This window comes from Arvicola amphibius, chromosome 1, assembly GCF_903992535.2.
Source record: "Arvicola amphibius chromosome 1, mArvAmp1.2, whole genome shotgun sequence".
Taxonomy (NCBI): Eukaryota; Metazoa; Chordata; class Mammalia; order Rodentia; family Cricetidae; genus Arvicola; species Arvicola amphibius.
The window spans coordinates 29,607,755-29,633,265 of NC_052047.1; positions in this window are offsets into that span (position 1 = coordinate 29,607,755).

Here is a 25,511-nt window from a genome sequence, read left to right on the forward strand (position 1 = left end):
ACTGTTTCTGAGACAAAGGGTTGTTCTCCACAAACTGACGACTTGGCCCATTGCCAAGGACAACAACGGCACAACTCATTGAACATGGAGAAGTCGAGCTGGTGCCTACAGGGAGCCTTCACCCCTACACACTTGTCTCTTTGGTGTGGGAAGATGTTCTGTAGGCTACCAAAAGAAAAACACGGACATCAACCCAGCCACAAAACCTTTGAAATACAGTCTGTCCTGCCTATAAAATACCCTAGGGTAATGGTGGCACGGGACTTGTGGAACTAGCCAACCAATGTCTGATTTGACTTAAGACTCACTCCACAAGAAGGAACCAAAATGTGACATGCTTGGGTAACCAAGAACCAGGGACTAGATAGCCCAGAGGCCTGTAGAAAAACCAAACACACTACTAGTCGATTGTTGGTTGTACATTTAGAGGACCTTGTTATCAGAGTGCTCTTAATTTCTTTTGACTTCTAAAGTCTTTCTGCCTCCTCTTTCACAGGATTCCTGGGCTCCTAGTAGAGGAATTTTATGGATATCTCCACTTTAGCCTCTCTCCACATAAAGTCTGGCTATGGGTCTCTGCATCTGTTCCCTTCTGCTGCCACACAAAGCCTTTCTAATGATGACTGGATAAGACACTGATCTATGAGTGTAGACTAACATTAGGAATATTTACATATATACATATATGTATATATATTCAAGATATATTGTATGAGAAATGAATCTATTTTCAATAAAAACTAAATTAAATTTTTAAAAAGTATTTAGGAAAAACAAAATCAATTAAACAAACAAAAACTCCACAGGATAAAACCGCCATATGTAGTAGAAGTAACTATTTCTGAGTGTCCTTGTACATTAGATTAACAAACCAGAACACTGCAGTGTGTCCCAGTTCTGTTCATTAAAAGCATATTCCTACATTTCCAAACACATCTACTTCCAAAAATTCCAAGAAAAGTTCATCAATAGCAACATATGCTAGACATTTTCTAAGTGTTCTAAACATTTTAATAATTATTAACATGTTAGTCTCTAGAAATTTAGGAGACAGGTAATTTTTGTCATTATTTTACACATAGGGTAGGTAAACCCATCTTGCCAATGAGACAGGTAACACACAGAGGTTCAACGGGATGCCCAAGGCCATACTCCTCAAGGCTGATAGGAGGAATTTAAGCGGAAGCCATCAAAGACCTGACCTCATGTATGAAAAATAAAGCATCCTATGTTGCCCCTTTATTATGTATGCATGCCTTTTCAGACAACATTTCATTACTTATTCCTCCAGTCATAGCATTAGGTGAGAAGAATTAATTAAACCAGCCGATGTGGTTTTAAAACCATGTAAACAGGGAAACTTGTTTCCTGATGTGCTCGGGTCACAGTGACAAGCATTAGCCAAATGCACTCTGAAATATTAGTGAGTAGAAATAGCAGGGGCATGAATGGGTCTTGTGGAGCTTATGACAAGGGAAGAAATAAAACCCTGGAAAATTTAGGTTTATCATTTGCAGTAAGGATAGAATATTTGTCATTGTTGAAAAATAATGCTTTAAGAAATACACATTTTACAGTCTGAAGAAATAAGCTGCAGATCTAAATAGAGTATTCTCCTGCTCATAGTTTTCTATGGCTCACTCCATGAGTTCCGCCTTGCTGTGTTACCTGCAGGGTTCCGCATGACCTCATCCCTTGCTCTCCTTTCCGAGGGTGCTCAGCATGCTAGGGTCTTCATGTGCTCTGTCCTTTCCAGTTGGGCTATCCAACTTCACTCTTCCAGCATGGCTTCCCTGTAGGCCTTCCTTGGTTCCTCAGCAGTTTGGGAATCCCCACTGTTTACTGCCGTTCTTCACCATTCTTCTCCTTCCTGGAGTTCATGACATGTGTAATGAAATAACCACTTGTCTATTTCTCTGTGCAGTGTCTGGTCTCCCTCATGGGACGGCAAGTGCTCTATGACTGGGATTAAAGCCCTACTCAGTCTAGGACACGGTAGATGCTCCATGTATGATCACCGAGCGTATGAAACAATATAAATCATATGATAATTGAACCTTGCTTGTCTCAGTGCGGTCCCTGTGTTTAGAAAAAGCCAGGGGTTACAGCACAGCGGAATTTATGTATGCGGTGAAGGCATACATAAAACATATCCCCTGTCCTAAGGAACTGACCAGAATGTGACCGAATGAGGGCTTGGGTGCAAAGTCTGGGCCAGGGTGCAAAGTCTGGGCCAGGGACCGCCTTTGCTTCTCGCTGGGGAAAAGAACAATTTTATCCTGTAGCCCCCCACCCGCTGACCCTACAAACAAATGCTGTGCCTGTGTCCTGGTGTGCATACGGCGGGTTAATCTGCTCTGCTCTTCCAGGCAATCCACTGAGTTGAAGCCGGCACGCTAAATGAGCCACAGATGTGGGTCTCTTTAAATTATTGCATGTCGAATTGTACTTCGTCTCCTGCTTATCTTTAGAATTCTGGTATCTTTCTTAGCATTTCAAGTTCAATGAGGGACTTTAGGACATGATGTCCAGCATCTGCAGCTTGAGACATCTAAAGTAAACCTAAAGAAGCAATTCATTCCCAAAAGTCTCATCTTCAACTGGCGTTTAGACTCTTGGAGTTAACACGAATGCCTCATGTACTTGAAAAGGTTGATTTTTTTATTTTTGCCTCTATGAGTCATGGGAGAACAGTGATGAAAGTCTTTGGATTTGAAGATCCTGTCTTTACAAAGTGGCACTTTTAATTTTGAGACAGATTTTGATGGATCCATTCTGAAATACAGGTATGTCCAAACTAGGCATGACCATTCAGAAAGTAGCTACATACCCTGAGTATGGGTTTCCATGTTGTGTTAAATGCTCTAAAAGGCCAAAAAAAACTCAGACAGTCTCTGCTCTCAAAGACGTTATAGCCTACTGTGGGAGGCACAAGGCATCAATATTTTCAAAATTCTAACTCAAGGAAGAAAGAAGTAAGCCTTGTTAAAGGGATGGGGTTGCAGTCATATGCACCTCAGATATATTTTATGTAGCTCCTACAGCCCTAGATAAGATAAAGGCTCTTTCAGTGATCAACAGCTTGAAAGATTCTGAAAGGAGACAAGATTTGAAAACAGCCATAAACACTGTTCGGTTTGGTTTTGTTAGACTATTCCTTTTATTTATTATAAAGAAATAAATGTAGGTAGACAGTACAGATAAGTGGAAAGGATCCATCAAAGCCCTGAGAGCGCCTCAGAGAGATAAATACTAGAGACAGCTTTCCTCCGTGTGGATACATGAGGCTGTCCTCCAAAACCGGCATCTGCCACTGCATCCCCTGTTTTTCTCATCTAATAATTAGCCCTGGGCATCCATGTCCACTCGCAAGTCAAGGCTTGTGTGTTGTTGCTAGGGGATGACTGGGAGGGAAAAGCCTGACTCTAAGCTGTGGAACTTGCGAGAAGAAAGACAGGGAGAAAGCTCAGGCTATGCAGGGGAGCCTCACTCTGAGAATGTCACTCTTACTGTGTGCACAGATCCAGCTTTGTGATCCTCTCCGCAGCATCTGATGGTGCGTGCTTTATTTCAAGAGCCCATCAGAGCATGGAGTCTTTCTGTGGATGACCTACCTGATGATGTCCACCCTAAGACCCCTCAGATACTTGGGAAGGAGAAGCTTATCAAGAAATAGCACATCTCTGCCTGAGGGAGCGTGGTTGTGGTTCTTGCTGGGAGTGGCCCTGCCTTCTGATTTGCTGCCAGCTAGAGAGAAACACAGCATGTGGGCTGTACATTTTTATCCAGAACAGCACCGCCAATTAGACGGTAAAAGCCTGCAATTTTCTGAATGCTTATAATTTAGGTGGGTGTGCTAAAGAGAGAGACCACTGGGAAGCTAACATTGACCTTGGGATAGGCCCAGGGCAAGGTGCAGAGCCTGGCTGTCTTTCTCCACAACAGAAACAAGGTTTCCAGAGCCCAGTGCACAAGTCTTAGTTCATGAATGTGAATGACTATTATAAAATGTCGATCTTTAAGGCAAAAAGTTTGTGTCTGCGACTCAAGGTCATGATGTTACCTGTTACACAAAAATAAAGACACTCACCCAATGCAGATGGATGAAAAAGGACCCATGAAACCCACTCCCGCTCCACAGTGGAGGTTATTAGCAACTTAAAAGTATGGTGTCGTGGCCGGATTTGAGGGACCATTGAGCTCTACCCATGGTTCCATTATTCGTTATTCACATGCACAAATGTATACACACGCATACATGCACACACAGATACATAAGAATTAAGAGCTATGTACATGAGGAAATGCAAAATTTCACAAGACAGTTGTCAGAACCATTCCAATCTGCCTTTTCGATGGGCAAAGCTGTGAGCACTAAATCATACCTGGTCCAGACACAGGAAGACCATGACACATGAAGAGGAAGAGATTGACCCTAACAGAGCAGGCGATGTGGCCACAGAAGAGACTCAGTTGTAAGGTTGGGCGGGGTTCTATGTCCCCTCAGTGACAGAGCTCTTTGTGAAACCCTTGTGACTTACAGAGATTCCATGGGCATAGGGGATATGAACAACACCCTCAGGTTAACCGTTCCGCCGCTGGGAGAGAGAATGGCTTACCTTATGTGTCTCAAAAGGGGTCCACTGGGTGACGGCTCATGCACATGGTGTCCTCTGTACCGTGCTGCTGTCACAACCTGCTCATCAAACTGCCTGCTGTAACTTTGAGCAGTGGTTCTCAACCTTCCTAATGCTGCGACCCTTTCACACAGTTCCTCATATTGTGGTGACCCCCAACCATAAGATTATTTTTGTTGCTACTTCATAACTATAATTTTCTACTGTTGTGAATCTTAATGCAAATATCTGCTATGCAGGATATCTAATATGCGACCTCTCAAAGGGGTCACAACCCACAGGTTGAGAACAGCTGACTTAGAGTCTCTGGACCTACTTATCAAAGGATAATGCTCTCCCCTTCTAACATACGATGGCAGGGGTGAAGGCAAATACTTTGCCGTTCACTGTCCTGGATTCCCTCTCTACACCCCACAAACAGAAAGCTTTAGGGTCATGCTCCAAGAAATCAAAAGAAATTATACCATAGTTACCATAGTAAAAAAAAAAAATTAGGCTTTTTATTTGTTTGTTTTTGTTTTTTGATATAATGTTTCTTGCTCTGGTTGTCCTGGAACTCACTTTGTAGACCAGGCTGACTTCAAACTACAGAGATCCACTTCCCTCTGTCTCCCCAGTGCTGAGAATGAAGGTGTGCGCCACCACTGCCAAGGTGACAGTTGGGCTCTATATTAATATATCTTCTCTCCCTACTCACGACAGTGTCCGTGGGATAACCAGGCTCTAAACTTACTCCTTATTGCCCTCTGGCCAATATCTCTGCTAGAAACTGCCCCGTGCCTTAGGGCTGAGATCACCCAGAACAGCCCTCTCCCACCTATGCAGGCCTGGGCCACTCAGCTTGTTCATGAACAGTTGAGGGCTCGGTTAGGCAGCGAGTGAAGCTAAGAGTAAGATTTAGCAAACAAGAGCACAAGAACCCAGTTAAATTTGAAGATCAGACAAATTACAAATGATATTCATTATAAGTACAGCATATATAATGTTTGGGAAATACTCATACTTAAAAAGTATGTATAAGTTAAATTAAAATTTAAAATTTTCTGGATGGGCTGAATTTTCTCTTGCAATGCTCAGATGTGGATTTTGGCAGTCACCATAGAAGAGCCTCAGACCCCTTCAGGGGCTCTCAACAGGCGGCTAAGATTGCTCTACGGGTCAGGAGTGTAATTCCTCTTCTTCCCCGCTCCTTCTTTCTATGGCAGCGTGATACAATCTGTTCCACAGAGAAGGGAAATCGGCTAGAAAGTAGCCCCTTCTGTGTCCTCTGAAGGAGTGACCTGACCATGAAAGGAAGTCCTGTCCCTTCAGGTCTCTGAAGAAACTGCCTCCTCCACCCCATCCCCTGCTTCCCACTTACTGATTTCCAGTCAAGCCCTTCAGTCATCATGAACTGAACACCAAGCCTTCCCCAGCTCTCTATGCTGAGATTCTAACCCAGGGTGAAAGTGTTGGGGGGCCATGTTTAGAAACGTGGTTGGGTCAGTAGGATGGAGTTCTCATAAGCAGGATTTATTGCCTTAAAGAACTGGCCCCAGAGGGCTTGCTTTTTCTATCATGCGAAGAATTATCAGTCTGCACGCTTGAAGAAGAATCCCAATATGCAGGAGCCTCGATCTTGAACTTCCAGCCCCCAGACTTCTGAGAAATCAAATCAATGTCTGATGCTTATAAACCAGCTGTCATTGGCACTTCATTATGGCAGACCAAGAGGACTAAGGCTTGCTGAGTGTGTTCTGCACTCTTACCCTACTTCCTAGTGTGCAAGGGGAGGGTGGGTGGGGCCATTCAAGATGGACATTTGTGTGAGTAGATGCCACAGTCTCTGAGGGGTACTTGCATACACCAGCGTGGGTGTGAATTGTGGCTTCGATATGAACTAACCACTTGGCCTTGAATAAGTTATTTACATTAGTTTCTCTATTTGTAAAGGGGGACAGAAGATGACATCCATCTGCTAGGGTGGCTGCAAAGACATAATACTTATAAAACACTTTGTCCTTAGATGTTCATAGCATTTAATAAACTCTCAGAGATATTCATAACATTTAATAACCATTTCATAATGACTTTAAATACCATTTCAAAAAATAGAATTATTACTGAATTGGAGGGCATCTAAATAATGAGACTGATTTTTTTTTTTCAAAAACATACTGGCCACCGTAGCCTTAGTTGCTCTCAAAATGTAGCCTCCCGTACAGAAATGTCTCCACCCTCTTTCTCTAGGTCAGTGGATCTCAACCTTCCGAATGCTGCGACCCCTGAATACAGTTCTTTATGCTGTGGTGACCCCAACCATAAAATTATTTTGTTGCTACTTCATAACTATAGCTTTTCTATTGTTATGAATATTAATATAAATATTTGATATGCAGGATAGCTAATATTCGACCCCTGTGAAAGGGTCATTTGACCCCAAAGGGGTCGCAACCCACAAACCACTTTCCCCCACCCATTCATCACATGACAGGAGAAAGCACCAATGAAGTTCCTATACTGGCTCTAAACTCAGATTGTTCCTGTTCCTGCTTCAGTCTTGCCAAGTGTTGTGTCTGCACAGACAAGCAGCCATTGCAGGATGTCTGAGTGGCAGTGATGGAGAGGGAGCGCAGTGGAAATGAGCCCCGCAGGAGGAGTCGATGAGGAGCAGAACCCCCGAGCTTCCTGGACCTCTGAAGAGCACATGGCTGTCTCCTCAGAGCTTGTCTGAAGTAGCTGGTGTCCAGGAGTTTCCATTGCCATCTCTCTTCGCTAGAATTTTGAGGTGTTATTTAAACACTGGCTGTGACATCTATTCTGGTTTTGCCAAATGACATAAACCATCAAATCTGCCACCTTCATTTTTTATGAGCGACTGTGCTACATATTTTTCCCATGCCTTCATGTCTGGATACACCTATCTTTCAAGTCAAGAATATGATCTCTCTACTATGACTAAGAGACCCCAACATACTACATTAAAACTCAATCAGAGTATCACATATCATTGCCCAGGCCAGAACGGACTCCAGTGGCTTTTGGATGGGGTGGGGGGCATTGTATCCCAGACAACCTTGGGAGAATTTACATTAGGTATAAAGCTGCAGGCCTAAACAGGTTTTTAGTGCTCACCAGAGTCTGCAAAAACATTTACCAGCTCATAAAATTCTTACTGAAGGTTTTCTGTGTGAGACAGAGTAGAAAACATTGCAGATGTGCATTTCGGATATTTCCTATAGTCTGATACAGTAGTCACATGCATTGTCTCTGAAGATGACTTCCTGGGTTCAAATACACACATGACGTGAGGGCAATGCTGTAGCAACAACAGAGCACAGAAGCAGGACGGGCATGGAGGAAGGAGCTGAGCTGTCTCAGTTGTCTGTGGCATTAGTTGACTAATATTCATTTACCTGCCAGACCCAAGGCCCCAAGGGGCTGCACTGTCTTCAGAAACTCACTCATTGCCTATTTTTATAATAGATGCTCAATTTAAAAAAGTGATCGCATACTTCTCATGCTTCTAGCAGAAATTTTCACATAGTTGAATATAAAACTATGGGGCACCGTCGTGGGAGAAGAAGACAGAGCTTATTTCCAAGCCGCATTCAGAAATAAAACGTGTTGAGTCTTTGCACCGCAGTGGATGTTTGTGATCTCCATGTTCGCATGGAAAATAGCGATCTCAGGTGATTTCAGAAACTAGACGCTCTGGGTACCCCTCACTCTTGGAAGAAAAGCAAACCCCAAACACATCATCCACTTTGTCAGAATGCGAGGAAATGATGTTGCTGAGAGTCTAAGTAGCAGCAATGACATCAGCGATTCTTCCAGGATGAAAGAAGCTAAAACATGGTCCTGCTTCTGCCCTGAGGGGGCTGGACCTTTGGTAAGGACATAGTTTACAAAGAAGACTCTAAAGTCCTTGTGCTTTGTCGCAAACCACCCATGGTCCTCTGAAATAATTCTTCTTCTTCTTCTTCTTCTTCTTCTTCTTCTTCTTCTTCTTCTTCTTCTTCTTCTTCTTCTTCTTCTTCTTCTTCTTCTTCTTCTTCCTCTTCCTCCTCCTCCCCCTCCTCCTCCTCCTTCTTCTTCTTCCTCTTCCTCCTCCTCCCCCTCCTCCTCCATAGAAGAAGGTTCACCTAATGAATTTCTGGAGAGAACAAAGCCAGTAGTTGAATTTCTGCTCTCATCCCTATTCACCGTGAGAGATGAACCTGAAATACAGCTGTGACCGCTACATGGTGAGGAAAGAAAGCAGAGGCCTTAAAGTGATGCTTATTTTAATAGCGTGGACTTGTCTGCAGCAAGTATCCTTTGTGAGGTAGGCTTATATGAAAGGAGAGACGGGGGGGGGGGAGAGGGAGGGAAAGAGAGGGGGAGAGGGGGAGAGGGGGGGAGAGAGAGAAGGGGAGAGGGAGAGAGAGAGGGAGGGAGGGAGAGAGAGAGGGAGGGAGAGGGAGGGAGAGAGAGAGAGAGAGAGAGAGAGAGAGAGAGAGAGAGAGAGAGAGAGAGAGTGTTTTCCCTCTTGGCTTTTATGCTTTCTGAACAAATTCTTGGAAAATAAGAATTCTAGAGGAATCGCTCCAGAAAATATGAGTGGGAAGTTTCAACATCGTGGCAAGTTGTGCTGACAGGGAATTCTAGCCAGATGGGTGGGGGTGGGTGCAGGCAGAGGGACACATAAAATCAGTACTGGTAAGAGATGCAAAATCAGCAAAACACACTGAATCCCTTTGCGAAGTTTTTCCAAGAATAGATCATCCCCAACGCAGGGCAGATTGAACTGTGGAGCTCTGCTGACACCTAGTGCACAAAGAGTCTCATTGAAACAAAGTGTCCCAGGTTTATGGATCACTGCAAGGAAGGGAAACCAAAGCTTGGAAATCCCATGTAATATCGCCTTTCTTTTTGCATAGTAACCCTAAGAGGAAGTGAGAGAAACTGGCCTATTGCCTTTCATACATGGAGAAATTGAGGCTTAGAGAAAGAGACGGTTTAGGATTCTCGAAATGACGTGCATAGTGCATTGGTTACTTTTCAAATACTCGAAGAGCTGGCTTGAAGGAAGAAGGGTTTCTTTTTGCTCACATGACAGAAAAGCCACGGTAGCATCACAGCTCACAGCTGGGGCAGAGGGAACATGGGCATCTGGTTACAACACTTGAGCACTGTGGCAAAGAGAAAGAATTCAGCTATAACTACAGTCGTAAGCCGTAAGCCCGGTCCCTGTCATCTACTTCCTTCAACAAGGCCCCACCTCTTAAATCTCCCCAAATCTCCCAAAACAGCACTGCCAGCTGGGAACTAAGTGTTCAAATATATGATCACATGGGGCGGGGCAGGGATGGGGTGGGCTCACATAACACCTAGTAAACGTAGAGCCAGTTTAAAAATAAAACTTTGATCATCTTATACCTGGCTTTCCTTCAATCCTCTCTGCCCTACATGAATAGGTCTGTCCTTCCAGCTTCACAGAAAGACATCCTTGCTGGTGGGTGTCACAGTCTTTTTCATTTGGGAAGAGGGAAAAGAGCAAGGTATCATTTTAGCTGTATGGAAACAGGTTGAGTCTTTGGATACATTACTAACCTAGCCTCTAAAACCACAAATTAGACACATTTTGTTCTTTAGGGGCTTAAAACATAGTTGGATGCCTGGGGCAGGTGGGAGAGCTGGCTCTGAGATCAAAAGACTGAGAGAGCCATGGGCAACACTCAAGAGAGCAGACCCTGCACTTCACCTGGGCAGCACAGTAGAGCCAATCTTGCTGGGGGAGGTGTGGGTGAGCCAGCCCCGAAGTTGTGAGCTGTCCTCATTACTTACCTGTCAAGTGGAGGCAAGAGCAAGGGGGAGGGGAGTGCACGCCCCCTCCCAATGCTTGGCACTGAGGTCATAAAATCAGGAGAGCTGGCCCTGCTCCTCAACAGCTGCAGCACTTGGGAGAGTGGCCCTACAGCAACCTGGACAACACAGTAGAACTGGCCCTGAAGGTGCTGGTGTGGGGGAACCAGACCTGAGGATGGGAAAGCAGGAGAACTGGACCCCATCCCTTATTCATGGCTGCAACGAGTGAACTAACCAGGGCAATGCAGGAGAGACCACCCTGGTGGCAAAGACAGGGGAGAACTGGCATGCTGACCAACCCAGCAACTACCCAGGCCCAGAGCCAGGGTTATGAGCTGGCCCACCCCAACATCTATCCCATCTGTGATCTGCTGGTGCATGTGAAGGGACCTGCAGACCCAAAGCTCCAGGATTTCCAGAACACAGGACAGGAAAACCAAGAGGGGTCCAGTGAGGTCCCTGCATCAACAGCACAGCAGAAAGCAGAGACCTCAAACCAGAGCAGTGACTCTTTGCAGTGAACACTTGCAAGTAAAGATATATGGTAAAATGGTTTACTGTGTGACTCACTCTGTCACACTGCAGCTTCCATGACGAGACTGATTTTTCTCCTTTTTTTATTCTTCTTAAATTTCATTTTATTGTATTGGGGGGTTGCAAGGGCAGAGGGCTGATATGAAGGGACGGTGATATGAATGGAATGGAGATGCATGATATGAAAGACACAAAGAATAAATAAAAAGAAAGTTGAAAAATAACAAAAAACATAGTTGGGAATGAATGCCAAGGGGGAAAGCTGCGCTAAGGAAGAACTGAAAAATACTAGACAACAAAGTCTTAAGCTAATCACACACATATATACACACGTACACACACATACATACACACACATACACACACAGCAAGAGAGAGAGAGAGATTCTTACCTACAGCTAAGTAAACATGATATTGGTGATAGAGATGACATAGTTATAGACAGAATAGACATAGGTAGACAGACAAAGATGGCAGAAAACAAACATACAAAGGGATGTCTTAGGGCTTACCACCATATCCTCCCTGTACCTTTCACTGGTGGCAAGTGTCAAGCTCGTGTTTTAAGTTTGTCCACCTAGAAGCAAAATGAAATCTGTGACAGAGGTGTCTTCTTCTACTTGTGTTTCAAAGGACTTTAGCTGGGGACAGCTGTTCAATCCATTTTAGAGTTTTGACCATTTCTTACCTTTCCAAATGACTTTTAGAACAGTTAGATTTACCCAGGTAGTGGTGGCTCGTGCCTTTAATCCCAGCATTCTAGAGGCAGAGGCAAGCAGATCTCTGAGTTCAAGGCCAGCCTGCTCTATAGATCTAGCGAGTTCTAGGACAGCCAAGCCTACACAGAGACACCCTGTCTTGGAAAACAAACAAACAAAAATTTAGATTCATTGTTGAGGTGTTACAAAGTCACTTTATTTCATATAAAATCTAACATCAACCGACAAAGACTAATCCTTTAGTTGGGTAAAATGTTTAGGATAAACTCTGTCTGCCTTGCTCGTCTAGGGCGGTGCTGGTTTATCTCGTGACTTTCCCAAGAGCTCTCACACTACCAGAGGTGTCACGGCCAAAACGCCTTCGTCTATTTTAAAAGACCTCAGCTCGGTGTCGTAAACCGTAGCTTAAAGAGTAAGAGAATAAGCACTCGCTCTTCATCGGACCCATGAGCATCATTAAATTCTCTGCTGATGAAAAGATTAAAGTTATCTGAAAATCACTCCTTTGAAGGTCGGACTCATTTGTGCCTGTTGACTACAACACCATCAACAAAAATATACCTCCAAAAGAAGTCTCCAGAAAATTCCATATTGAAAGGAAATCAGCAAATGCTCATTTTCCTGGGCACTAGGTGTTGATATTTGACCCATCAAGATATGCTTTCATTGGAACCCTAATAGCAAGAAAAGGTTTTATCACAGAGAAACTATGGCCACTTGCTCAGAAAAAATGTAATTATTTGCTCATTCAGAAAATTACTGTAATTCACTTAAACTCCTCTCCAGCCTAGGCTTTGTTTTTATATCTATTTCATTTCTTACCAAAAGAAAGACACTAACTAGAAGATTCCAAGTAATTTATTACGATATCTTTCTTTCAGCAAGAAAAAAAATGGAAATTGATTTCTACAAATTGTGTGTGTTGGGAGCATCTGTGTTTTATGCTCGTAAGGAAACATCTAACATCTACACTGTAGGAAGTGGCAACTCTATGATTACTGATGGAGATGGTGACCCAGGTCATCGCTGTTCATCTGGCATAGAAAAGAAGAGAACAGAGATGGCCAAGGGATGGCATCTGTGACAGGAATCGGGCTTTTAAATGTCTCTTAGATCTGGCAAGAAGGGTATCAATAGCTGAGTGACAGCCTGGGGTGATGAAGCGAATGGCGGGCATTCTGAAGAGGCGCGGCTTCCATTATTCCAGACAATCACATGAGATAGAAGACATGGGGAGGGGGTAGAAGTCAGAAATTGGAGGCTTACACTGAAATCTCCCCACACTCAAAATAAGGGCAACTAACTCAGCCTCCCAAAAGCGCAGGGCCGTGCCAGGCATCTCTGCAGACTGCATTCTACTCCCGAGTTTGGGTTTAGTATGTCTGACTCAGAACACCTGGGTTGCATGTCAGCTTTACACTTCTTGATATGATGTGCGTGCTTTCTGGGTGTGTGCACAAATTCACATGCTTTTGTCCAGTTTGCATACGCAAAGATGAGTTAGAAAAACAACTGAAAATAACAGTAAGAATAAAAGTCCCTCTGCTTAGTTGATCATATACAATCATATACAAGTGAGTGTCAGAAACAGCCAGGACTCTGAAGCATTGGAGAGGCTAACAGCACCCTTTCTGTTAGATTCTCCATACCCCAAATCATTCCCAAGGACCCTACACAACCAACTCCTACTTTTGCCTTGCTTTATCATCTAACAGTTATTAATAATGTGCAGTTATTTGTGAGGACAGCCTCAGACCACTTTGCTAACAAATACAGAGCCCCAAGTCTATCCTCCCAAGGCAGGCAGCCCTTGAGGGGTGCCTTTCAGGGATGTGAAGATGAAATAGGTTTGGGATGACTGAGGTCCGGCTACTCTCTCTCAGCCTCCTCCACCTTCCATTCCGCCCCCCACCCGGCTGCTTCTGCTACTTTATATCCCACTTCCCATCGCTGGCTTGATAAATCAATACACAGTTTCTTCTCTTGGGATTCTACTGAAGCCCCAGTGTGTCTCAATTCCTCTTCTTTTTCTTCTTCATTTTGTTTGTTTGTTTTGAGACAAGGTTTCTCTGTGTGATCCTGGATGTTCTAAAACTCACTCTGTAGACCAGGCTGGCCTCGAACTCACAGAGATCCACCTGCCTCTGCCTCCCAAGTGCTGGAGTTAAAGGTGTGTGCCACCACCACCCGGCTCGATCCTCTTCTTTAGTCTGTGAATAATAGTCCTTTTCTCACAGGGCTGTTGTGATTAGATTAGCGTGCACATGTAGAGAGCTCAGGACAACTGCTGGCAAGCACTGTGCAAGTCAGGGCTGAAAGGATGCTCTTGTGGTGTTCAGATGAGACGAATCAATACGAAACCACCATCTTTTACCAACATCACATCTTCTGATGGAAAAACACAGAGTTTAAAGTTTGTATAGGCCATATACATTATATACATACTATATGTAATATGGAATATGTGTATGTTCTACACACATGGATATACATATACACATACATATACACGAGTTTAGGTTTAGTATGTCTGACTCAGAACATCCGGGTTGCATGTCAACTTTGCATTTCGTGATATGGATGTGCGTGCTTATGTACATGGGTGTGCACAGTAAAAAATATATATTCACCCTCAGAGACTATTCATATACAGTATGCATCTAAGTTAAAATGGAATCTCAGTAATAAACCTAACCTAAATGACACGTACATGTATGCGTGTGTGAGCGCGCTTGTGCACGTGTATGTATAGGTGATGAAACCGTTAAAGCACGTTGATACACACAGACCCCTTAGTCATCCTAAGGAAACCCTGCAGTTGCTTCAGCTGCAACCCGTCTGCTGAATGCACGGCCCACAGTAAGCTTGGCTCTCATGGTCCATTTGTTTGTTCCATCCTGACACGGCCAAAGCTTCCCGTCTTTCCTGCAGAAATGTGCATCTCCTGCCACGTTGTCAACAGCACCGTCATCTTGCTAATCCCTCGAGGTCACACACTTAAAATCATTTATTTTAAACATTGCTTCCCCAAGCCAATCTATCACATTTTTGTCTACTGTTTTTCCACAAGATCTGGCAGATCCCTGTCTACAGCCGCCACTGTCACCTACTCCGTGGTGCTTCCTGTTTAGAGACTCCCGTTGCTGACTTACTCTTGGAACATCTTGTCTCTTCTGTCTTCAGCTCATTTGCCGGTAGAGCATTCTTCAGCGTGTTTCAACACCTTTCACTCTTTGCTGCCATGTGTGACTTAGTTTACTTAACAAGCAAGCGTACAGGGCTGGCCTCCACTGGGTATTGGCCTAAGTGTCTTACAAACTTTTGTACTTGTTAAAGGCAGGCGCCACGATTGGCCCAGTTTTGCAGATGAAGAAATTGAGATGTATAACTTGCCAGATGGAATGTGCCCAGTAAGTGTCAGAGATGGATGCCAAAGTCGCAGCAGTCTGGCTCCAGAGCCTGTGCGCCAATGAACAACGTTCCCCATCATTGTGGCTATCACTGTGGCCATTATCGATCTCTACGCTTTTCTCATAAATATCCACCTAGTGTCCCATAGACCCTCAGGTGATGACTGCCTTAGGACACGAGAACGACACACCACATCTGAATACATTTAAATCTTAAATACTTTGAGAATTACAAATGATTCTTCTGCCATCATAATGTTAATATGTATATTTCATATGTAGAGCATGAGTCCAAATTCTTATTGAACTTCAAATAAATGATAATTTTACCAGAGTTAAAGACTTTTATTCATTTCCCAATCCAATATCTGCCCTAATTATATTCTAATTAATTAAAAACACAGATTGAGGAAGCCTTAATCTGTTCCTTAGGTATGAACGGATAGTGGCTGGAAACGTCAAACAAAACAGAATTACTAGGGGTGGTTTCAGCGAACAGTCACTGGCACAGTTCCAAAAGGAGGGGACAAGCTAAGGGACACAAAACGTGTTGCACTATAGCTATTAAACTGCAGAAACTAAACAAAAGACTTTTCAAAAAAATGCTGTTCACTTAGCAACTGAAATGGCTTAATAGAGCAAATAAAAGTATACCATGAGGGCATTTTATTGAATCTCTTCAAAATAATTCAATTATAGACCTGTACAGTGGGCACAGACCGCGCTTATTCAGTTAGGAAAATGGAGGCTTTTAAATTTGTTTTCATTTTGAGTCCCAAGGGAGGACATTATTTCCTTCACATTTTTCCCCTTGGGAGAATTAAAGCCAAGAATTTAATTCCATTTCAACCAAAACTTAATATCAGCATGGCTTCCCCTATTGGATCAATGAGACCTACATCAGAGTTATGGGCCACAGATGAGCTGGTGACACGAGATCGAAGCATGCAGGGACAGAATAGCACAGTCAAATTCTCTTGGTCAAAATTCAAGCAAGGTTTAAATAACGATGAGGCCTGACAGGACCACCTCAGGATTCTGAGCACAGTGGCAGCGAGCCTGATGTCTGGTCCATAGTTCTGCTCCTGGCTGGAGTCCTGGCTCTGTCACGTGTGGTCCAATTTCAATACCTAATTTCTAGGCAAGATCTTGAACAGCTCAGTTAAGAAGCCAGGGTCCCTCTGGTAGCATTGATAGTAAGTAAGTGTGTTGTGTATCAACTTCAGGATAAGTAATTATTATTTAAATGTGGATTTCTTTCAAATCACACTTTAAATGGGTATAATATAACATCGTTAAAATGTAAATGCCGTGTGAGTCCTGGACTTACAAGTACACAAAGTTATATTTGTTTTGGCGAATGTAAAAGTGAAAACTTTGGGGGAACACAGAGGACTGAGGGACAGGAGAGTGGGGGGAAATGGGAAGGTGGTGTGGTGTGAGGTATGAGGAGGGAACGTGTTCAAAGTCCATGCACGAAAACCTCCCTATAATTAAAAAATGCGGCCAGGTGTGGTGGCACACAGCTTCAATCCCAGCGCTTGGGAGGCAGAGACAAGCACATCTTTCTGAGTTCAGTTGATGACAACCTGGAATACAAAGTGAACTCCAGGCTGGCCAAGATTGCACGAGACCCCATTTCAAACAAAACAAAGAATGTACAACCAGGGAGGACATTGGTAAGTCAATGAAAGTTAGCAAAATGCTCAAGCAGAAATTCTCAAGCCCAGAGGCAAGTTTAATCCACACTATGCTCAAACAGAACACAGTTGCTGTGAACAAGAAAACTGCCTCTCAGCTCCCTGTAGCTAAAACTAAGAGAAAAGATCTTGCTACGGAAGACTCGGCTTCATTACCATCAGAACAGATCTGTTTTTCAGCAGAAACCTGGTCATTGTAGGTATTGGATCTAAGAGGAAACTCTGTAGTTCCTGGTAAAGGAAATCTGGTCAGAATCATTTTTTCTCCTGTCAAGGTTGCCCTAACATTCCAATCACACTGCTCATTCCTTTCTCCAAATGGCCAGCAGCTTCCTTAAGGTTTTCATTTCAAAAATATTCGCTGAGCACCTACACCTACTATGTACACGAAAGCCATATCAGCTCCTGGGAAATACAGCCATAAACAGAGTGAATCTTGTTGTCTGGAGTCTTAGCACCTGATGAGTCAGAAAAGAATGGATTTCTTTGAATTCAATATGTGTGTGTGTGTGTATATGTGTGTACACAAATCCATATAATAAATAGACAAACGTGGTCAATGCTATAATAAAAAACTACAAGATACTATTAAAAGTGGCTGCTTATTGTTTCTAGAAAAAAAAATCAGAGAAGGCCTCCCTGGGGAAATAAAGTTTGTGCTTGGAACAGAAGGTGGTCTAATCACCATGTCACTTAATCTACATTGTATCCTATTGTTTTCTGACCTTGCCTGTGGATGCTGAGCTCCTATAGACATTGCTCATCTCTCCTCTGTATCTTCCGTCCTGTCTCAGCTACACCAGGGATGCTGCGGTCAATCCTCCACAAACCCTCAAGTGAATCTAATGCGTTTGGATGGAAGTAGACTATAACTTCACCTGACCCCCGCCAAGAGTTCAGCAAGGAAAACACAGCTCCCTTTTGCTCCCAACTCTTCATTCTTTGAGTTAGGGGTTGCTGTAATTGACAGGAAATTCGAATCTATCTTCCTAGCACTTTCTTCTTGTGACATGTTTTGGGCGGAGATCAGAGTTCCCCTGGAGAGAAATTAAAACAGGAGTGCTGGAAAAGCGCAGACGTTGGGGCACGCTGGGAGTCTCTCTCTGCATGCTGCTTTCCTCTGGCTTGCTGGTATCCGATCCTCCAATGGTCCCTCTGTGCAGACAGCCCATGCCGCACCTGCAGACCGGCGCTCTGCTTCCTTCCATAATGAGCGGCTCATGATTCACAGATACAGTGAAATTGCTTTAACATTCAACTGCAGTCACTGGGCCAGGCCCGTCTCTCTCCCTTTCTTCTTTTTCCCTCCCTCTTTCTTCCGACTTCTCTCTCTCTCTCTCTCTCTCTCTCTCTCTCTCTCTCTCTCTCTCTCTCTCTCTCTCCTTTTCTAGCCCTACTGGTTCTTTTCACAGGATGTAGGGACCATAAAACCTGATACTCAAGATGCTGTGTGACCTGAGGCCTCCTGGAAATGGTTATGATATGCGCAGTGACTTAACCCCAGCCTCTCTGCTGCCCAGTCTGGAGGTTTTTGCCTGGAGCTATAAAAGATGGAGTTGGTCCCTCAGAGGGTATCTGCATATCTGGGGGAGCACAGCATGTGTTGCAAGGAGAGGAAGTTTGACTGACAAAAGAGAACTGTTGTCTGAGTTAGGGTTACTCTTGCTGTGATGAAACACCATGACCAAAAGCAAGTTGGGTAGGAAAGGGTTTACCTGACTTCCATATACTTCAGTATCAAAGGAAGTCAGGACAGGAACTCAAACAGGGCAGGAACCTGAAGGCAAGAGTCAATGCAGAGGCCATGGAGGAGTGCTGCTTACTGGCTTGCTCCCCGTGGCTTGCTCAGCCTGCTTTCTTATAGAACTAAGGACCACCAAGCCCAAGGATGGCACCACCCACAATGGGCTGGGCCCTCATCAATCACTAATTAAGAAAATGCCCTACAGGCTTGCCTATAGCCCAATCTTGCAGAGGCATTTTCTTAATCCAGGGCTTCCTTCTCTTCAATGACTCTAGCCTGTGTCAAATTGACATAAAGTTATCCAGCACAGCTAGTGCCCTTCTCTGACTCGGCGGAATAAATAGCAAGCAAAGATGTAAGCAAGGAAGCCTGTGGAGCGGCCAATCAAGGCTAGAAATGAAGAAGAGCCTTGGTGAAGACTGACAGAGAGGAGGCAAGGAGGCCAGAAAACAAAGATGTTCAGGGCTACGAGAGGCAACAGCGTAAGGGAGAGAGCTGGTCTTGGGCTTATCTGGAAGGAAAGGGTCGCAGTTGAAGGTCGGGGTCTGTCTAGACATTCTGCTGCTAGCCAAGCAACACCAGGCATGAGGATGCTCCATGGGATCCCGCTTTCAAATGACCTAGCTTCTTGAGCTGCTGATCTTGGGCAGATGATGGCCCTTCTGCGAGACTCCTCGCCTAACCTGTGAGATGGGGAGAATAAAGCAGAGGCTGCAGCTCTCCAATCACGATAGCTGTTGTCATCTCTCCCGTTACAGCAGCGTGAGAGACCTGGCGGGCACTGGCGACTGTTGTGATGATCGTTGAGGAGGTAGATGTATGGGCTGGCCATGAAAGTTTGCTTACAAGACAAAGTACAATCCATCAGCGGAGATTGCTAACAATGCTCTTCGCCACAACTACAAACATTGGCTGGACATTAAAGAGCCCCCTTTAGCATCGACGGCCCACATGTGGCCAGAACATATGTCCTGTGCTTATTTTCCTGGATGTCCTCTTATCGCAAGATCGGTTGGCTTCATTCTTTGGGAGGCACAACCTGCCAATGGAAACATAAGCTTCCTCTTCCCTTAGGCCAAACCAACTATGCTATGGAAAGAAAAACAGGCCTGTCTTACAGCCCCGATTTCAAGCAGGCAGGCAGAAGCGCCAAGGCTGGGCCCACGCAATGATGGTCTCCGGGTGAAGAGCACATGCGTGATGATGTGGATTTCTATTTACACCACGGCAAGAGAAACGGCTGCATGGGGTCTGCACTCCCCGTGACCCCGACAACGTTATTGTTAGGACCACTCACGCCAAGTTGGATGACTAACACAGATGAGAAAGGCCTCAAATAAACTAAACAGAGATGTCAAAATAACCAGTTGGTCAGATCCCATCTGGAATGCTGTGTTGAGCATACCCCTAAACTCGTATCCCTACAGCAGCAACAAGATGGAACAGTGATGATTTATACAGCATGGACGTCCTGAGGACTGAGCAAAGAGCTACAGTGCACTCCATACACCCTGGTCCCTAGGATGCTCGTCACACTCCCATCAGACTGCTAATGTGGTCCCTATACTCCGGTTGAAAAGCAACGGAGCTTTCCTAAAGCCACAGGCAGCCAGCTTTGCAGATGGCTCATAAGCTCAACGTGTATCCTCTGTAACTCATAGGCATGAGACACGGCCGCTGGTTATTCAGAAGTATCTGGAAACACTTGATGGTGGTTGAGAAGGAGGACATCTCATGCCCAAACAGACACATTATCTTCATCATAAAAGAAATCTTTTTAAACTTGTCTTATTGCAAACTTTACCTCCAGGGTAGAAGGCTCTTGGAAGCAGATTTGACAACATAAGTAGGAATCCATTAACAGCCTGAGTCAACTCATACACAGAGAAATTCCCAGAGTTAGGAAGTTCTGACTATCCTGACACATTCAAGCATGGACCTTACGCTCTTATGACAGAGACATGGAGCTTTTCCCCACCATCAGTGAGAGCTCACCATTACTAAGGTGTCCATAGAGCCCAGATTCTGGACACAAAATTGCCATGTGCAGTGGGCTTTATCAGGCTCTGATAGATGCCCAGCAGGCCAGCATTCACACAGAGCTGTGCCTAACGGAAGCCTTCTTTGATCTCATGTGATAAAGCTCAACTCAAAGGAGCATACACAAACATAAATACAGAAACAGATAAACATGTGGTATGTATTGGCTCACGCTGCTAAAGAATCCAGAGGCAGATGGGGCTGGAAATAGCACTGTAAAGTGTTACTTGATTTGGGGAGACAAATTGGGATCTAAGTTCTTCTCAGTTCTCAGCTCTGTCCTGTCTTGGCTGATGGGTTCTCAGACCTCTTCTTAGAATGGCTAGTGATATCAAGATGACAACTAGGACTTCTGAGGCCTCCAGGGGCATTACCAGCAGGAGAAACAATAGCAAAAAACCTTTAGTGAGCATGTTTGACCTTGCATCCTCAGCAAGCCCTGTGGCCAACTTCATATAATGGGTGTAGATTGTGTGTATGTCTAGAACCAGCCATGATGTTCAAAGAAATAGGATAATAAAAATGGGTGTAGGTCAGCCCACTTGCAAATTCCCTTAGAGCTGCCCAGACCCCATGGACAGAAGAGACAAGGGAATATTTTTCCTCATTCAGCTATTGTCACTGAATACGAACTATGTGAACGGAGTGTCATGTTGAGGACCACAAAGCATGTGATGATGTCAAGACTGCCACATGTGACAGGTGATGAGAAGACAGGTTTATTTCCCATGAGTGACATTTAGAAGCTGACTAATAAATACCGTTCTGTCTTAATGTAGAAGCTCTTGTATTATAAACTCAGAGACCCTACCGCTGGTGATTTTAACCTCTGGCCTCCATCCCCATTCCTGACTCAGGGATGCTTAACACAGTCTAGAGACATTTTTGGTTACCACAGCCAGAAGAATGCTACTGCTTGTGGCAGGTCTAGACCAGAGGATTGAACTAAACATTATAAGGTCACTAAAAACAACCCCCGACAAAAAAAAATTACCAACTTGCCAGTGACGCCGTGGTCAAGAAGAAATCCTACTCTAAAAACACATGAATCTGCTTCTGTGGAGTCCTAAAGTCTCCCAGGTGAGGTCGAAACTCTCTGGTTATTAATAACTCATAGCAAAGCTCTCAAAAGTGCACCACATATGGAGACAAGAAACAAGAGTGCCTGGCATGGTTCTATTTCCTCATACCCTATCCCTTAGAAGTTCATTGTTACTAAGCAACCCAGCTGGAACTCAGTTGGACACCCAGCAATTGGTAACCCAGAGTCGCTGGAGATGCATACCTGCTGCAAATGGCATGGCTAACTAATGAAGTGCCCAGGGCTCCTGTCAAAATCACATCTTTAATTGGCTGAGAGACCTCACTTCATTTCAGAACTATTCGCTCGCCTCTCAGATGGCTGTTCCAGATGTCAGGGACAGCATCCCATTGCTGATTCAGGAACTGGGCCAAAAACAATTTGCTGGATATGCTCCAAGAAATTGACTTCACGCTCTGTGGTGGGCTGGTCGGCCAATGCAGTGTCAGGATTACGGTTGAGTTTATGTTGGGCTGACTTCCTCAGTCTGTTGAGGCTCAGATTGTATCATGTCAGAAACTTTGATGCAGACGGACAGAGAGATGGACAGACAGAAGGCCAGAACTGAAAGGATGTCATCAAAACTAGTTTGTTCCACACCAGTAGGGTTTCTGTCCACCTCTCTGCTCATTCTGAAATTTAGAAAATCTGCAACATGACCATTTTATTTATTCAGTTTGTCAATAGTGAAAGAAATCAAGCCTTTTTTTTTCTAAATCAGCATTGTTCTTTAGTAGTTTTTCAACCTTGACCTCAGTGTAGAACTGCTTATGGAATTTTATACATTGTGATGGCCAGGCCAATTAACACAAGAAGTAAGTAAGACTTTATGGAGGTGGGATCCAGGCAGTGATACTGCTAGGAGCTCTCTTAGGGGTTCTGAAGTTTTCCTGCCCACATGTCTATACCTCACATTGTGTCCTCACAATAGAAAATCCTACAGGGTGCTTGTTCTATAAACATGGCCTGAGCCTTACCATCCAAGAAGAGGGAAGAAGGGAAAGGATGGATAGAAGGGGATCTTATTTGCTCCTGACTATTGTCATGGACTGTTGTACTTAGAATGGGGATGTCTTTACTCTCCCTTCATGGAAATCAAGTAGCCACTCAGTTCTCTTGTGCAGCAGTTGCTACAAGGAAAAAGGCATTTCTTGTTATTCATGCGTCTGGAAAAGAAGTGGACATTTCAGATGCATGACTGTCACCAGAGCTGGGGTACATGCTTTTCTGATGTTAGTACCTGCTTGTCCATACTAATCAAAATACACAGTAAGAGCCACTTCCTGGTGCCGTGGAGCACAGGAGATTCTCTCAATTTCATGGCAGCCATTTAGACTGACAGTCATAACTTTTATACATGCATACATCCTGAAAAGTGGGCCCTGACTCTGTGAGGTGTTCTAAAACTCTGGCTTAGAAGAACCAATGTGACGGCACACACTCCCCAAGCTTAGCTTGCCCCAAAGCAATGGGCCATGCACAGAGTCACAGTTCCTTCCTCTCTGGCCAAGGACATTGTCCTGCAGCCATTAGCTCCTTAACAGGAGCTAAAACCACACTTGAAGCTTTGCAAATTCCACCTAGGAATTGTGTTTTTATAAGCTTAGGTCCCCAGGACGAACTGTTTCCTGGAATTAATGAGCTCTGGAGAGCAACATGTCTGGAGTCTGCACACAGGCAAGCCCCCCAATCCAGCTAGGGTCCAGGTCACCTTTTCCAGAGGTGGCACCGAGGCTTGTTGGAAAAGTCAATGGCTCACTGTCAGCCTGTGTGAACACAGGAACATTGGCTATCTTTCAAACCTTGAGGAGGGAGCAGCAGGCATGCTGTGAGGATGGCCTGGAGCAGGAAGCCCGCGAGATGAGGCCTCCCATCCCAAGCAAACTTGGTTTTTCCACGCTCTCAACTCTGTCTCCAGGTCCCACACTTATTTGTAGAGGTAGGAAGATGAATGAGAGCATTTGAAGATGCTCTGGGTACCTAATCTTCATTAATCTTTTGAAAGCCTCCAGTGCACGATGAGTTAACATTTTTATAAAGCTTGGTTCTCTCATCAACGGCATCTTTACACTGCATTGCTTTTTCATATTTTCATGGGCTAAATGTATCAATGTGTTTAACATAAATATTTAAAAACATACCATTTTTTTAAAACTAAGAGTTTGACTATGTCTGTCATTTTAAGTTTTACTTGGCACATGAGATTTGCCCCCAATGGCAGGACAGCCTGACATTTCAAAGCCCGGGTCCAGGTTACAAAGATCCAAGTCAGGTAATAATTAGCATTTCCATCTCCTTAAGCAGTTCTATTTCAAGGTTGGGGGGGGGGGCTTTGTTTGGTTACCTCTAGCTGTTGTGGAAACTCTGGAAGTGGTCAAGGTCTCTCTCAAACTCTGCAAGGCCAAGGTGAAAGGGCGGAAGATGGCTATCGCAAGGGGGCAGTACTCAGGGGATGTTTATTTCCCAGAGCGTCTCTGCTTTAGGGGTGATGTATTCCAGCCCATTAGTCTCTCCCTGCCTGACAGTCACATTTGATCTCTTTGGCGCTGGCACTTAGGCAAGGCCATATCCCTTTGGAGCTATTCCTGTGCCCCAGAATGCAGACAGATGGGGCTGCTGACAGACGTGACTGCTGGCACAAATCCTCTCCTTTGCACCTCTTATAACTTAACAGCCTTGTTTCAAAGGCTGCTCATCAACAGCCCCACATCCCACTCATTAGAATCCAAATTGCCACATCCTTTGAGGGCGTCTTAGACCCTGAGTTGAAGATTTGAAGCAAGAGCTTCAGATCATAAACCGTAGTAGAAAATTCTGTGTGATGCCCTGGTACCTGACTAGCTCACTGTTGACAAAGAGTGGGGCTGCCAGGCTAGGTGAGGAAGAAACCCAGTTCTACAGAACTGGACAGAGGGTCAGTCTCCCTGTCCTAAGATAATCACAAACTTGGTGGCTCAAGACAGCACAAATTTATTAGCATAGCACTCTGGGGGACAGACTTCCAGTTTTGTGTCTCCTGAAGCTCCAGGGAACCCCTGCTTCTGTTCCTTCCCCAACATCTAGAGGTCATCCATATTCCCTGGCTGCCCTGGCTCATGACCCCCTTCCTTCTTCTTCAAAGCCAGCTCCTCTCACTCTACCGACTAGGATTCCCTTTCTCGAATGGGAAGACTTTGATGATCCCACCAGGGCCAGTCCAGGTAAACCAGAATTATCTGATAAGCAGCCCCAGCTCACTCTCATTGTGTAATCTAGCGAGTTCACAGACCTGGTGGATTAGGATGCGGGCATCCTTAGGCACCACCAAGATGCCTATCACAGAAGGCACGTATAAAGTATCAGTGGGGATCAAGCCATCCTTTATCGCTAGACCTTTGTTGAGCATTAATTTCTCCAGAAATAGAAAGACATGATTAAAGAAGGCTGTGTGATATGATGGAGATCTCTACAAAGGGTGACAAATGACTGACCCCACTTGGGTGGCACAGGGCTTGGCACAGGGAGGCCCTCGTGTTAAAAAAACTAGGTGTCAAGGCATTAATTCTTGTTCAAGAATCTCGCTTGTTTCACTGCTTTGGGCAAAGCCATGCCAGAGTAGCAATAATGAATGGACAAATGGATTAATGTAAGGGTCATCCTCATCATAACTACAGTGAGCTGAACTCCTACTGTGCTCCACATAGTGGTCTAAGAAACTTTGCCCACGTTAATCCTTCATTCCTCCCTGCCCTCCAACAACGAGCACCAGGAGTAGGTCCATTTAGATAGCTGGTATTGGCTCAGAGTCTGCACAACTGACCCAGACTCAGAGTTCTAG